The 15699-nt window shown below is 41.7% G+C and overlaps 1 long non-coding RNA gene across 3 annotated transcripts in view; it reads left to right on the forward strand.

The window, feature by feature from the left end:
* The first annotated feature begins 9859 nt into the window (after positions 1–9859).
* LOC117064628 overlaps positions 9860–15699 on the forward strand; it is a 47958-nt gene continuing 42118 nt past the window's right edge. For 2 of the 3 annotated variants that reach the window (XR_004429564.1, XR_004429563.1), the window contains exons 1-2: positions 9860–10036; positions 13806–14055. This is a non-coding gene — a long non-coding RNA (uncharacterized LOC117064628). Of the gene's footprint in view, positions 10037–13805; positions 14056–14864; positions 14992–15699 lie in introns of those variants that run through there. The other variant, XR_004429565.1, reaches the window with a different exon arrangement.

The raw sequence follows: 15699 nt of genomic DNA on the forward strand, positions 1-15699 counted from the left end.
TTTGTAAGGCAAGTGAGGAAAACAAAAATGCAATAAGACATAGTCTCTGCCCCCAAGGAGCTTATGTATTATAATAATTTTTTCACTTCAGTATAATCAGTTGGGAAGCTAACATCTTTTTGCAATGAGATCACTCCTGCTAAACATATAGGAGCTTCTTTGGAATTGTCTTCAGATCTAGTTTAACACATTTGCATGTGTGCATGCATGCACACATAACTCTCATGGTCAGTCTCAGTTTTTTAGGACAGGGGTCAGCAAAATTTGGTCTGTGGGTGAAGTCCAGCCTACTGCCTGTTTGGCATGGCCCCAGAGCTAAGAATGATTTTTATATTTTTAGATGATTGAAAACAAAACAAAACAAAACAAAAAAACGGAGGAAGAGCAATATACGGGAACACATAAAACTTATGTGAAATTCAAATTTTAGTGTTAATAAATAATATTTATTGGTACATAGCAGTATTTACTCATTTATGTATATGAGATAAAGGTGGGACTTACTTAAACTATTAATTCTTTTTTAATAAACTTCTTAATTTTTACTGTTCTCCCTTACCTTTGCCATTAAATTCCCAAATGAACTCAAACTGTGTGAATGGCCTTTAAGTGGCCACCACCTTCTACCCCACCCGTTAGTTACTACCCAATTGTTCCTCCTCATGAGAGAATGAAGGCTGGGCGCAGTGGCTCACGCCTGTAAGCCCAGCACTTTGGGAGGCCAAGGTGGGCGGATCACCTGAGTTCAGGAGTTTGAGACCACCCTGGCCAACATGGTGAAACCCCGTCTCTACTAGAAATACAAAAATTAACCAGGCATCGTCGTGCACACCTGTAATCCCAGCTACTCAGGAGGCTGAGGCAGGAGAATCGCTTGACCCCGGGAGGCGGAGACTGCCATGAGCTGAGATTGCACCTCTGCACTCCAGCCTGGGTGACAGAGTGAGACTCTATCTCAAAGAAAAAAAAAAAGAGAATGAAAAAAAAAAATTGCAAAGGTATGCTATATTAGTCAGGGTTCTCTACAGGGGCAAAATAGGATAAATGTGTATATAAAGGAAAGTTTATTAAGGAGAATTGACTCACGTGATCACAAGGTGAAGTTCCACAATAGGCCGCCTACAAACTGAGGAGCAAGGAAGCCAGTCCGAGTTCCAAAACCTCAAAAGTAGGGAAGCTGACAATGCAGCCTTTTGTCTGTGGTCAAAGGTCCAGAGTCCCAAAGCTAAAGGACTTGGAGTCCCGTGTTTAAGGGAAGGAACCATCCAGCATGGGAGAAAGATATAGGCCAGGAGACAAAGCCATCTAGTCTTTCCACATTAGTCTGCCTGCTTTTATCCTGGTTGCCCTGGCAGCTGATCACATGGTGCCTACCCAGACTGAGGGTGGGTTGGCCTCTCCCAGTCACTGACTCAAATGTTAATCTCTTTTGGCAGCACCTCACAGACACACCCAGGAACAATACTTTGCATCCTCCAATCCAATCAAGTTCACACTCAATATTAACTATCACAAGTCCCCACCTTGTCAACTTGAACCCATGCACATCTCCTGAAATCTTCCAGTAAAGACAGTAAGGACATTATTATGCCTAACATAAAACAGCTATCCTTCATACAACTGGAAGCCCACTAATCCTTAACCTTAATGCTATTACATAAAATTAACAACATGTACATGGTGATATAAAGTAAATAAATCTTATGTCACGTGATAAAGGAAAAAGAAATAAAATGAAGATATTTTCATATTACAAGTATATACATGCACAAACATGTTCTTAACAAAATAATGAGGAAATACTCATGACAATTACAGTCCTTGTTTCTGCAGCTGGTCACGTGGTCGTAGCTGGTATTAATGACTACCTTCTAGTACCCATTCTGTATTCCCTTTGCCTTCAGCAAGCACCTCAGCAGGTTGTGGTTTTTTACCTGATGGAGTGACACAAACTTTCATCCTGAAGAGTTTTTTTTTGTTTTTTTTCCTCTGAGACGGAGTCTCACTCTGTCCCCCAGGTTGGAGTGCAGTGGCATGATCACTGCAAGCTCTGCCTCCCGGGTTCACACCATTCTCCTGCCTCAGCCTCCTGAGTAGCTGGGACTAAAGGTGCCCATCACCATGCCTGGCTACGTTTTTTGTATTTCTAGTAGAGATGGGGTTTCACTGTGTTAGCCAGGATGGTCTCAATCTCCTGACCTCGTGATCTGCCCGCCTCAGCCTCCCAAAGTGCTGGGATTATAGGCTTGAGCCACCGCCCTTGGCCCATCCCGAAGGGTTTGAGCCATTTGTAGTCCTGCCTGGATTGGGCTGTTGTAGTTTCCCATTGACCTTAATCACAGTGTATGGTAATACTAAGTGATGCCCTAAGGAATCTTCTGTATTCCACCCATACTCTTTCTTACCTCCTTTGTGGAGTAGTAGACTGATTTCATCTTGATAGTCCTGGTCAATCACCCCAGCCAACACTGTAACTCCCTTCTTAGCCTGTTGACTTAGAGGTAGAAGGAGCCCAGAGTGGCCAGGTGGCAATCTTAACTTCCAGCTTAATGGAATTGTTGTGTCTCCTGGTGGCAGCATTCCTCCTTCTGGAACTAAGACCTCTAGGCTAGCAGAATGAAATATTGTAGTAACAGGACGCAAAATTTTGCTGGTGGGCCACTAGGGGTAATGGTGAGTGGTGCCACTTTCACCCCTTGATTCTTGGACTCGTGAATCCTGGCTATGGGAGAAACAGTACCAGATATTGGATGCTGATGCAGAGCATAAATGTCCTTCTGGAGAACTTTGCCCCAGCCCTGCAAAGTACTGTCACCTAGTTAGCTTTGTAGTTGTGACTTTAAAAGGTACTGTTTTATCAATCCAGCTGCTTCAGGATGATGGGGAACATGCTAAGACCAGTGAATTCCATGAGCATGAACCCACTGCCACACTTATTTAGCTGTAAAGTGAGTGCCCTGGTCAGGGGCAATGCTGTGTAGAATACTATGACAGTAGATAAGGCATTCCATGAGTCCACGAATGGTAGTCTTGGCAGAAGCACTGCATGCAGGATAGGCAAACCCATATCTAGAGTAAGTGTCTATTCTGGTGAGGACAAACTGCTGCCTTTTCTGTGATGGAAGAGGTCTAATGTAATCAGCCTGCCACTAAGTAGCTGGCTGATCACCCCAAAGAATGGTGGCATATCAATAGCTCAGTGTTGGTCTGTGCTGCTGCTGGCAAATTGGGTGCTCAGCAGTGGCCATAGCCAAGTCAGCCTTGGTGAGTGGAAGTCCATGTTGCTGAGCCCAGGCTTAATCTCCATCCCTGTGTTCATGGGCCCACTGGGCATTGGGTGATAACAGGGGTTGCTGGGGAAGAGGCTGAGTGGTGTCTACAGAGCGAGTCATCCTATTCACTTGATTATTAACATCCTCCTCTGGTGAGTTCACCCTTTGGTGAGCACTCACATGAGATACAAATATCTTCACAGTTTTTGACCACTCAGAGGGGTCCATCTGCATACCTCTTCCCCAAATTTCTTTGTCATCAATTTTCCAGTCTTGATTCTTCCAAGTCCCTAATCATCCAGCCAAACCATTGGTTATAGCCAATGAATCAGTATATAATTGCACATCTGGCCATTTTGCCTTCCAAGAAAAGTGCACAATCAGGTGCACTGTTTGAAGTTCTGCCCAATGGGAAGAAGATTCCCCTTCTCCACTGTCCTTCAGGGATGTCCTAGAAAGGAGCTGTATTGCTGCAGCTGTCCATTTTTCAGGTGGTGCCTGCATATCGTGTAGAGCCGTCTGTGAACCAGTCCCTAGTCTTCTCTTCCTCTGTCAACTGATCATAGGGAACTCCCCATGAGGCCACTGGTGCAGGCTGGGGAAGACAAGTCAGGGTGGCAGGAGTGGAGTCATGGGCGTTTGATTCACTTCCTCATGTAACTTACTTGTGCCCTCAGGACCTGCTTGAGCCCAATTGCATATATACCACTTCCATTTGATGATGGAATGCTGCTGTGTATAACCCGCTTTATGGCTAGATGGGTCAGAAAGCACCCAGTTCATCATAGGCAGTTCAGGTCACAGGGTGACTTGATGACCCATAGTCAAACATTCAGTTTCTACCAAAGCCCAGTAACAGGCCAAGAATTGTCTCTCTAAAGGAGGGTAGTTATCTGCAGAAGATGGCAGAGCCTTTATCCAAAATCCTAGAGATATCTGCTGTGATTCACCTATGGGGGCCTACCAAAGGTTCCAAACAGCATCCCTATTTGGCACTGACACCTCAAGCCCCATTGGATCTGCTGGGTTATATGGCCCAAGTGGCAGAGCAGCTTGCATAGCAGCCTGGACCTGCTGCAGAGCCTTCTTCTGTTCTGGACCCCAGTCAGAACTGGAAGCCTTTTGGGCACTTGATAAGTGGGCCAGAGTACACACCCAAATGAGGAATGTGTTGCTTCCAAAATCCGAATAAGCCCACTAGGCGTTGAGCCTCTTTCTTGGTTGTAGGAGGGGCTAAATGCAGCAACTTATCCTTCACCTTGGAATATCTCGACAGGCCCCACACCACTGGGTCCCTAGAAATTCTGCTGAGGTAGAAGGTCCCGGAAGGTTATTCTGATTTATTTCCCATCATCTGGCAAGCAAATATTTCACCATTAAGTCCAGTGTGTTTCCTACTTCTTGCTCACTGGGTCCAATCAGCATAACGTCATCAATGTAATGGACCAGTGTGATTTCTTGTGGAAGGGAAAAGTGATCAAGTTCTCTCCAAACAAGATTATGACACAAAGCCAGAGAGTTGATACACCCCTGAGGTAGGACAGTAAAGGTATAGTGCTGGCTTTGCCAACTGAAGGCAAATTGCTTCTGGTGGGCCTTATGGACAGGAATGGAGAAAAAGGCATTTGCCTAATCAATGGCTGCACACCAGGTACCAGGAGATGTGTTAATTTGCTCAGGCAATGAAACCACATCTAGAACAATACTTTACATCATTTAATCAAGTTGACACTCAATATTAATCATCACATACCCCCTTGTGCATACGTATGTGTATCTACAGGAACATGCTGGAAGGCGATGGCTGTGGTAAAGCGTGATCCCTGGGTTGTAGCCCAGCTTAATAGCATGATGACTGCAGTTAATTAACCCATCCATATAAGAGACAGAAGCAAGAAGCACACTTCTGAGCTCCAGACGGTTTTGAGCATCAGAATAGTTTTAGAGAGAGTAAGATATTTTGAAATTATACAGTGATCTCTATTAAAGTGATAACAGCTGGTACCAACTTGAAAAATCATGGAATTTTTAAAGAAAGATAAACTGCACACTTGTGAAACCCAGCCAGACTAATATCATCAGGGATTACAGCAGAAGCACTTACTACTGTCAAGTCAACACATAGCCTAGTTGACCTTTTTATAAATGGATGAAAATAAGTTTAGCAGACCCCAGCAAGATATATTGAAAGATAGGCTGGAGGTGAATGGTAGGAGGTCTGAGCAATTTCACTAACCCAGCCAATCAGCAGTAATTGGTAAACTGCCTTCTCCCCTGAGAGCCTGGGGAGATGTGTGGCTGCCCATTGGTGAGACGCTGATTACTTGGAGGGTTTTTATCGACTCCCTTTGCTACTTTTTGGGTGTATTTCTCCCACGAGCTTTAACAATAATGCCCGTGAATCTGAACCTCGTGGCTGGTAAATGTTCACTGGCCTTGACAGTAAGTGTTTCAGCTTTGCTTCAGTGTTTGTTTTCTGCCAATGCTGTGGCCTGGATGCCCTGCAGTATCTATCTTGCAGCCCGAAACCATTATTGGGCAGTACATTGCCATTTTCTCCAGAATTATTTCTTTTAAATATTTATCACTGAAAATGAGCCACTTTGAGATGATTACACCATAGTCATCTGTGGGAGCCATAAGCAATTTTGTCAGTGTGTGTCTAGTTTCGGTCTCCCGTTCTTCGTCCTATGCAAGGCACATCTACAGGGCCCATCTTTCTCTGGTACTTGGATGCAATTCTTTAACCAGTGATTCTGCTTTTTCCTCTGCTCACTCCCAGCCAAAAAATCATCATTTAATTAGATCTCATGGTATGAAACACGTTTCACAAGTGTGAACCTAAGCTTGGTACTGAGCACACATCTCACAGAAATCCCTGAGTGGCCTCCCAGGAGACTGAAATCCAAGGGCAACAGGATCAAGCCCTCACAGTGAAATGGGAGGCAGGCTGGCCCATCTTTCTCTGTGGCTCAGTCATACGGCTTGCTATTTACAGTGCCCTCTTTACTTGCTGACTCTGTTAGCATTTTTCTTTTCAATTTGGATCTCGGCCCACATTGTGCCTCTCTCACAAGGCACGTGCCATTTTGATTTTAAAATAATAGGAAGAATGCTCCAGCGCTGCTCGTTGGTGATACGACTCTCAAACTATCTACAGATTGCCGAGTAAGTGAAATGTTTTGACAGAGAGAAATATGTGTTGTCAACATTGCTTTACCCATGGTTGAGAAGAAAAACTGAAACGACTTCAGCAGGGTTCAGACGCTGATGACTGGAATGATCTCCTTGAAACAAATGACTACAGACCATTTTGTTTTCCTTTATGCCTCATTCTTCTCTAATGAAATGCCCAATTAAAAGCATAGCTTATGTGCTTAAAAGAAAAAGCTTAGAAAGGATTCTTGCATGGAGCAGTGACAGTAGTAATCCTTCACCACAGGAGAAAATCAGAAAATCATAGTATCTTTGTAAAGAAACAGCATCATGTTGTGACTTCCAGTGGTCTGCATGGCAATTTTAGAGGAGACCCAAAATGAATGTAACCTTTTTAAGATAGAAAGATTGTGTGTGTATTTCTGTGTGTGCCTGTGTGTGTGTGTGTGTGTGTGTGTGTGTGTGTGAGAGAGAGAGAGAGAGAGAGAGAAGAGAGAGAGAAACATGATTTATTTGTGATATATCAAATGGCAGACACTGGTTAGAAATAGAAAAGAAAAAAGAGTTCCCAGTAGAGTGATACATTTAGGACAGCTTGTGAATTTGTCTCTGGGATTAAGTGGAGTATGGAACTGTGCAGCTGTGTGTTGTCTCCTAGCAAAATGAGGTTCCCTCTGTTTCTCTGGCAGGCATGTTCCTGTCGAGAGCTTTTTGGGAGTGGGAACTCAGACAGCTTGCAGAGCCCTGCTGACCATTATCTTCACGTTCAGGTCTGCATTGTGGGAGCTGCTCTCTATTTTCTCGCTTAGTGAACACTCTTGATGAAAGAAAATGTTGACAGCTTTGCCTTTCTTGAGAATCACTAAGGAAACATTTCATCTTGTCAATCTCCTTTCATGTGCTGTGCGGGAGAATAGAAAGGGAATATTGCTTTGGAGAATAACCTTGACTTTCAACATGCATTTAACAATCAATATTTTCTTGAGCACCTACTATGTGCTGTAGTATTTGCTACTCATTACCAGTCAGACAAAGATGAATGGAGCGAAGTCCCTGTCCTTAGAGAGCTTAGCACATTCTCATTTTAAAATCAGCTGCCTCGTTAGAAGGGCAATAAAAGGGATACAGATAAAGTAATAAGGGAATTTGTATCATTTGGACTTCCTCATGTGACTCACTCCATGGGTTCTGGAACTAGGCAGATCTGAGTTTGAACACTGTTACCCATGACATTGGCTGGCACAGTGTATTTTAAGCTATGTCTCCATTTCTCTCAGGTTTTAAATGAGGATAGTGAACCCTACCTTGCAGGGGCTGTCGGGATGAGTGAATGAGATATTGTGTGTACAGTGGAAAGCAGTGCTTGGCACAGGTGAGTCCACCTGGCATGGCAGCTTCCTTCCTACCTCCTTTACACCATGCCGCATCCCCTGTCAGTCATACAGATGCCTCTCACAAACCTGCCTGCACCTTAAAAGTGAACCATAAGCATTAAGATGGCTTCTTGAGGCTGGGTGTGGTGGCTCATGCCTGTAATCCTAGCACTTTGGGAAGCCAAGGTGGGTGGATCACTTGAGCCCAGGAGTTCAAGAATAGCCTGGGCAATATGGCAAAATCTCAGCCCAACCAAAACAAGAAAATTAGCCAGGCATATTGGTGTGTACCTGTAGTCCCAGGTACTCGAGGCTGAGGCAGGAGGATTACTTGAGCCTGGGAGGCGGAGGTTGCAGTGAACCGAGATGACAACACTGCACTCCAGCCTGGGTAAAATAAATAAATAAATAAAAATTTTTAAAAAATGGCTTCTTCAACTGTGTTGTAGCTCTGGAATGTAAAGAAATCTAACACATGGTAGTGACCATATAATAGTGAGGATTTTTTTAAAAACTAATTTTCCAAAATTTATATACAAATGATTCTTGGCTTCTTTAAAGAACGATAATACATGAGAGGTGTTAGTCAGAGGCTACCCACCAATATTCTGGCCTTTGTCCTGCCAAAAAACCTAGCAGGGTTCTACTCCTCCAACTGTTTGGAAGTTGGGTATGCCATGTGACTTTATTTAACTAATGGAATGTGAGCAGGAGTAGCTTGTGTCACTCCCAGGAGAAAGCTTTAAAAGATCCACTTACACTGCCACCACCATCATGGAAGCAAATGTTGAAATGGAGCTTGTGCCAGCGGAGCCCCGTGCGATATCACAAGGAGTAGAGTCCCTGTGATAATCCATGTGAAAAATACAGCAGGGGTGAGAAATGGAGTTTTTTTTTGCATTGTACCACTGAGATTTGGCAGTCTTTTGTTCATGGTCTGCCTAGATTAACATAGGAGATTATACACTATTTCAACAATTCTGTTTTTGCTTAAAACATTGAAGTGATTCTTCTGGTGGTATTGCTGTCAGGGGCAGTATTTGGCAACCACACTCTCAGTGTAAAGCCGTACTTGCTTTCTGCCCTACAGTAGTATTGCTAGGCTTGACCCTCTGTTTTATTCATTAGATTTGACTCTGCAACTGGTGAAAAAGATTGATTGGACATCTTTGAGCCTATTGGGATGAATACACCCTTCAGAAACAGTGGCATACAGAGGCTGGGCAGTGGGGGATATGAAGGCAGTTTACCCAGGGTGCAGGCAATAAGAAGATACATTGTCTATAGAAAAGTTTAAATAAATAGAACTGATTTAAGATACAGTGTGTTTTGTATTACCATCACAAGTCTATAATTCTAGACAATATTAGGAACAAAATACTCCTCCCTTCCCCACTCCTGTTTTTCCCCATCCTTGCACAACTACTCAGAAAGCAGTCACAATGAGATTTCAAAACTTTTGAAAAACATAACTGTGATTTAGAATGTGTTACCTTATTATGATGAGTGTTTTGAAATAGATAACTCTCATGTGGAATATTCATTTAAAAGAAAAAAGAAAAATTATTCTATTTTAGGGTTGTTCTTGGTACATTAATTTGGACATTGACTTATGAATTTGTAGCTAGTCATATGAATGTTTATGTAAATCTTTCTGTCTAAATTGTAATATCCATGAGGGCAGGGCTGGGCCTCATTCATCCTTAGGTGTCCAAGGAGTCTGGCCAGTACTGTAGTCCTGTACACATAATTGCCATATATATATATATATATATATATAGAGAGAGAGAGAGAGAGAGAGAGAGAGAGAGAGAGAGTCAAACTAGGCTAGCAGTGAAACGATATTTTTCTTTTGCTTCTCTTCAGTCATGTGTATGAGAAGCAGAGCTGTAGCTCTGGCCCACTTCTTTGACAGGTTCTGTTGTTGTTGATGTTGAGAAACTCCAGGAGCCTGCTATTTGGAGAGAGAGATGTCAGCTGCTGGTGCTAACAAAGATCTGAGGTTATACACACATGACCTATCACCCACACTCACCCAGTTGGGAGGGGCGGCCTTTCCCTGGGTCCGCACATATGCCTTGAGTTGCTCTTCGGTGAATATCACTTTTCCTTTCATGTTTTTTCCACACACTATTATCTGTATGAAATGAAGACCAAGAAAGGATGGGAAGAAGGAGAAGAAAAATTTTGGTTTATCTCAGAAACTATACACCTAAGTGAGAGTCCTGGTTGCAGGTAGGATTTTGTTGGTGATCATTAGAGGGATGGGGGCTGAGAGAACAATTTGAATGTTTCCTATTACTCCAGGCTGGGGTGAGAGTGGGAAATATGAAGGCGATTTGCCCAGAGTGCAGGGAATAAGAAGATATATTGCTTATAGAAATATGAATGAATATAACACTTGTAAAGATTATATAGTTGGGACTGGCCCACAATAGTTGATAATAACGAGAAGTTTTTGGAGGCCGGGTCATAGTGAACTTGGTCTTGGGGAAATAATTATCCTCTTGAACTCTGATTGTTTTATGGATAAATTCTGATATTGAGAAGTGTGTGAGGGGATGCTTAGGCCAGATGGAGTCTTTTTACCATTTTGAATGTCCACCTCAATGCTTCCTGAGTGAAGTTCCAAGATTTGAAGGGAGCATGCACAGCCTCTGGCCTGTATGGAGTCCATCCCGTCTTCCAAGGGACCTTGTAGATGGAGATTAGTCTTGGGTGGGCCATCTTGTGAATTGGAGCCAGTGTCCAGTGCTGGACAGATGTCATCTGGAACTTTCAGATGTAGCCCAAGTTCTGGGACTATGAGAAGCCACACAACCCAGGAATTTTCCTTTGTGCTTTTTTCCAGAAAAGAGTAGAGTCATTTTTGAGCTCCTAGGGTAAGATGGTAGAATGCAGAGAAATTAGAAAATATCTACATTTCTCTATTCCTAGCTCTGTTCATCTAGATTTGACAGTAAGAATTTGGTTGACATGTAAGTAAGACTGGATGTGAGATTCAAATGAAAGAGGGACACAAATGTTCGGTTTTGCTTTTACTCCCTGAGAATAATTCCTGGACTTTACAAATATCCTTTCTGGAAAGAACAACTAAGTGAGAAACCCTAAACTGATACTGAATAAAGCAAGTATGTCTCACAGAATATCTGATTTAAAAAAATTCTTGCTTTAGGAAATGTGTGTGTGTATGTGCACGTGTGTGTGTGTGTATATACATATACACATGTATATATACACACACATATATACATGCATATATATTTACATATATATATACACATACATACACAGAAACATTTCCTAAAGCAAGAATTTTATATATATATACACATACACACACACACATATATATACACAATCATACATATATAGAGAATCTATCTATGTATCTGTATATATTTCTTGGATGTCTTATATTAAGCTTTGGTAGATAATTGGACTTAGGGACCATAACTACCACCATTTTCCTTACAGAAAGCCTTTGAGTAACTTAGACTATGACCTCTTTTGTTTTTGTTCATTTGCCATTTGTTATTCAGACAGTACAACCCCAAGCAGGACCTAGGGCACGTTACTTAACAGTTTTAAGCCTGTCACCTATAAAATGTCAGAGATGGACCCAGTGACTTCTGAGGTCCCCACTTGCACCAGGAGTCTCTGGTTTGGTTCCATGGGGAGACAGCTGTCAAAGGTGAAGCCATGTGTGCCTCCCCCACATCATTCCCTTTCTAGAGCTTTCATTTTCCTTAGTGCCTCAGAAATATCATTTTATAGATGCACACCTTAGAACAGTATTTTCTCTTTTCATTGTAAAGGAAGGTTTTGGACTTTGCAACAAATGTTCTGGATAGAATGGACAATTAAAAACATGATAGAAACATGATTCAATCATGATTAAAAACATGATAGAAAAATGTGTCTCCACATTATTTCACAAGCTCATTCCTTTTGTCTCTACTTTGTCAAAGGATTTAGGCAGCTTGTTTCTTTGGCTTTCATCAAATATCTTTTTTCCTTCCTGTTCAAAATAAGCTCTGTTTCCTTTTTCCTGGCTAGATGAAAGCCTGTGGACTCTGTGCTTCCTGATATCAACCCAACGGTGGTGGTAGAGGGGTTCACATCACTCCAGATAGTCAGTTTCAAAGAATAATAGTTTGGAGACTGTGGGATGAAAAGGAAGCTTGAATTTTCCTCTTCAGATCTCTCCAATACACACTGTCTGTGTGTTATTTCAGAACACCCATTCAAAAGTAGACTGTTTCCTTCCCTGACTCGGCACCAAGTCAAGAAGTGGCACATAATGTATTGTTGTGTTTATTATGCATAATTTTGCTGCTGACACTGTGGCCATCAAATATTGGAAAATTTACAACCACGGAGGTCCAGCCATCATGCCTGAAGTGAAGGACAAAGTACTCTGTTATTCATCTTCAGTTCTGGCCCTTTATGATCAGACAGTGAGCTATATACTTATCAAAGTCAAAATAACCTTCACTTGAGAAAACATACTTGTCCTTAATTGCCAGAATAGGAATGCATAAACAGTCTCTCTCTTGATAATGGAATGGAGGCTGAGTTGATGTAAGTTTTAAGTATTTTGTAATTTTCCAATCATGGTGTGCTCAATTAAGTTTTAATTCACAAATTATGCATGTATTACACTGGCAAAGAGAAAAAATATTTGTAGTTTTAAACTATACAGTAAATATGTATGTCATACTTATGATATACACATTTGTGCTATGTTTTTTTTTTTTTTTTTTTTCCCCTCTGAGTCAAAGCTATGGCTGGTAGTCCTATTTCTATGCCCTGGTATACAGCAGTTTAGAGCTTGGATGCTGAAACTGGGAAGATGTAAGTTTGAATTCTTGGTTATCCCTGGAACACAGGCATATGCCTTAGTTTATTCCTCTGTAAAATGGTAATAATCATAATAGTACCTACTTTCTAGACAGGTATATTAAGAATTAAGTGAGATTGTCTACATTGAAAAAAATGCTTAGTGCAGTGCCTGGTACATTATGAAAACTCAAGGAATATTTGCCATTATTATTGTTATTCCCCTCTTTCTATTATTGTTAAAAACAGCAGTCCATAGAAAACATATATTTCCAAGTCCTTCATGTAAAAAAGGCGGGAATGAAATGTTACTAGCATTTTATAAATATGTATGTATGTTATGGTACTAGATGGCTTTTGGGAGACATATAGTTATAAGAGTGAGACAGAGATGACTCCGAAACCAGAAGGCAGCACTGAAAATAGTTCTTACTTAAAAAGGCATTTGTTTAATATGCTTACTCAAGATATATCTTACACAAGATATAAGATGTATCTTAGAATTATTTAAATCTATATAGTGGCTATATGAGCATTTAAAGTTATGGATGTTTATTTGGAAATAAGCAAGTTTTAATATGTGAGTAGTAACCCCATGTCTACAAGTTGCAGTGTGGCCAAATGTAAATGACGAAAAAAAAATTAGGAAATGAGCTCTAACTCTATTTTGGGAAAGACAAGGGGAATCTCTGGAATTTGGTCTTTGTTCCTAGCTAAGACGTGAAGGTGACTTTAATTGACAAGTATCTTCTGAGCAGTAAAGTCAGGATGACAGCATTTGCTTTCCTGGGTGGTCAAAAATCTTCTGTAACAACGGTGGGTGAGTTGTTGGTGAATGAAGAAATGGGCTTGAGAAATACTGTGAAGTAAAATGACTGGCAACTTTAGTTTCAGAGCAACAGGCCTGAGAGTTTTCTTTGTTGTTATTTTTGCTGTTTTTTTCTGGTATCATTGTGAAATTAAGTATAGGCAAATGAACTGTTAATGGACTAGAATTTCAGACCAATAGTCTGCTCAAAAACCACAAGACAAGCAATAGAACTTGTCTATTTGCTTGAAAATATTTGATATGAAAATTTGATATGAAAGTTAAAATTTTGTAATTTGATATGAAAATTACAGTAGGATTATTTTTATCTCTTCCTTTCCCCTCTTTCTTCAGACTAAGTAGAATAGACAGGTAAAATGGATACCAACATACAGAAGTCTTACCCAAATCCATTGTAAAGTTCCCATTCAGGTGTGGATTACATAAAAATTGCTTGGCTTTCACAAGAACCACCATTCTGAGAAGAAGAACCATGATGCATATTAATAGGTGAAGAGAGCGTCCTTGGGAAGGACCATGAACCTTGGAGGCCATAAACTCTGGAACTGGATTCCAGAATGAAAGAGCTTTGGAAGCCCAGAGGGTAGGCTAAGTATGTGTTGGGACAAGTAAATAAAATGTTTTGCCATGAATGGCAAAGTACAGTCAATTAATTGTCTACTGGGCTCCACCACCTCCACCCCTGCCTAGCTCTTGTAGCCTACTTGTTGTTTTCTGAGTGTGACCCTGTAGTTAATGAAGAATATAAAATTTAATGAAATGGGATCAAATTTTGGCTGGATACATTTTTTTAAAAGTTTCATTATAAATTTTAAAGGGATGTCCTTGGCCAGCGTTTTGAACTGAACAAGAAACTGTCATCAAATTAATGTGTTCACCTTCAGAGGTGCAGCTCTCTGCAGAAGGTCATGCCTTGTGGACGCAGCTGTCTTGTGGGGCTGTAGGTGAAGCTCCACTCTGGCTTTTTCTGTGTATACCCAAGAAGCCTAGAAGCGGTTGAAAATCAGCAGTATGAACATCAGCTTTCCAAATGGCCTCCTTCTTTCCTGACATTGCAATCTTAAAATGCCTTTGTCTTTCACAGTCTTCATAAGGTCACAAAGGAGTGTTTGTTACCAGATTTGTAGCTCTAATATATTCACATACACACTGGAGGCTCTGCCACTAGCGGCTCTGCCAAGCTCTGGGGGCCCCACGTAGGCCTCCCCCAGTTCAGTCGCTGCACACATGTGTTCTGAGAGAACTCGGAGCTGCTGTCTATGTGCTCATTTTCAGTCTGTAAATCCTCCGCACTCCTGTGACTGTTTGCTAGGCCTCCAGCCAGCACTAGACTGTACGTGTGAATGCCACATTTCCCGAGAGAGAGCTGAGCACTCCTGCCTGGTTGTTGTGGACAAATCCCCAGGTGCTGAATGGGAACAGGCTTCAGCTTGTACGATGCTGTCCTTTGACTGGTGTCTCAGGGAAGAGCCCAGGCTCTTTGTGTACAGATGCATGCAACGGCCCCAACAGTGGCTATGTGAGTGTTCTGCTTTACCTACAGAAGAGGGTGATGTGTTTAATTTGCTTAGGGTTTAATTAAGCTGCAGACACTTAAAAAAAATTTCATTAGAATGACTGGCCTTCCCACGGTTGGCAGTAACACCGTGAAGTCATTTTCTTTAGAAAGTGAAGGTGTTGCTTTAATAAAGAGTTGACAGTTTTGGATGAGTCCTTGGAGCCAGAAGAGAGAAAGGCCACATAGTAGTTTTAATCACATGATTCATTTTTCCACTGAGATTTTAACAATTAGTAAGCTCTTCAAATTTAACATTCTGAAAACAGAACAAGCCAGTAGGGAACTTGGGATTGAAGGGGAAGAAATAGATCATGCAAATGTGTCCCATCATCAATGTAGGACAGGGGAGTTAGTGAAGTGGAGGTGAGGGGTGCTAATCAAGGGGAAAGTGGGGCATCCCTGCTTTGAATTACTCACTTAGACATAGAGATGGTACCTGTGCAAGCTCAGGAGGGCAAGAGGAGGGCGGAAGGGAAAAGGGTCTGCAGGATGGATCCTGGACCTATAAATAGTGCTTACTACTCTTGAGTAAGACAATAGAGCTCCCCTCCTACTTCATTCAACAAGTCCTTATAGATTTCTTGCTGTATGCCACAGATTGTGTCCTGGAGATCCTGGCTGGTCATTTTCAGTCACATCTGCATCTTTATTAAATGTTCCCATCAGTCC

The sequence above is a fragment of the Trachypithecus francoisi genome, unplaced genomic scaffold, assembly GCF_009764315.1.
Source record: "Trachypithecus francoisi isolate TF-2019V2 unplaced genomic scaffold, Tfra_2.0 Lachesis_group2, whole genome shotgun sequence".
Taxonomy (NCBI): Eukaryota; Metazoa; Chordata; class Mammalia; order Primates; family Cercopithecidae; genus Trachypithecus; species Trachypithecus francoisi.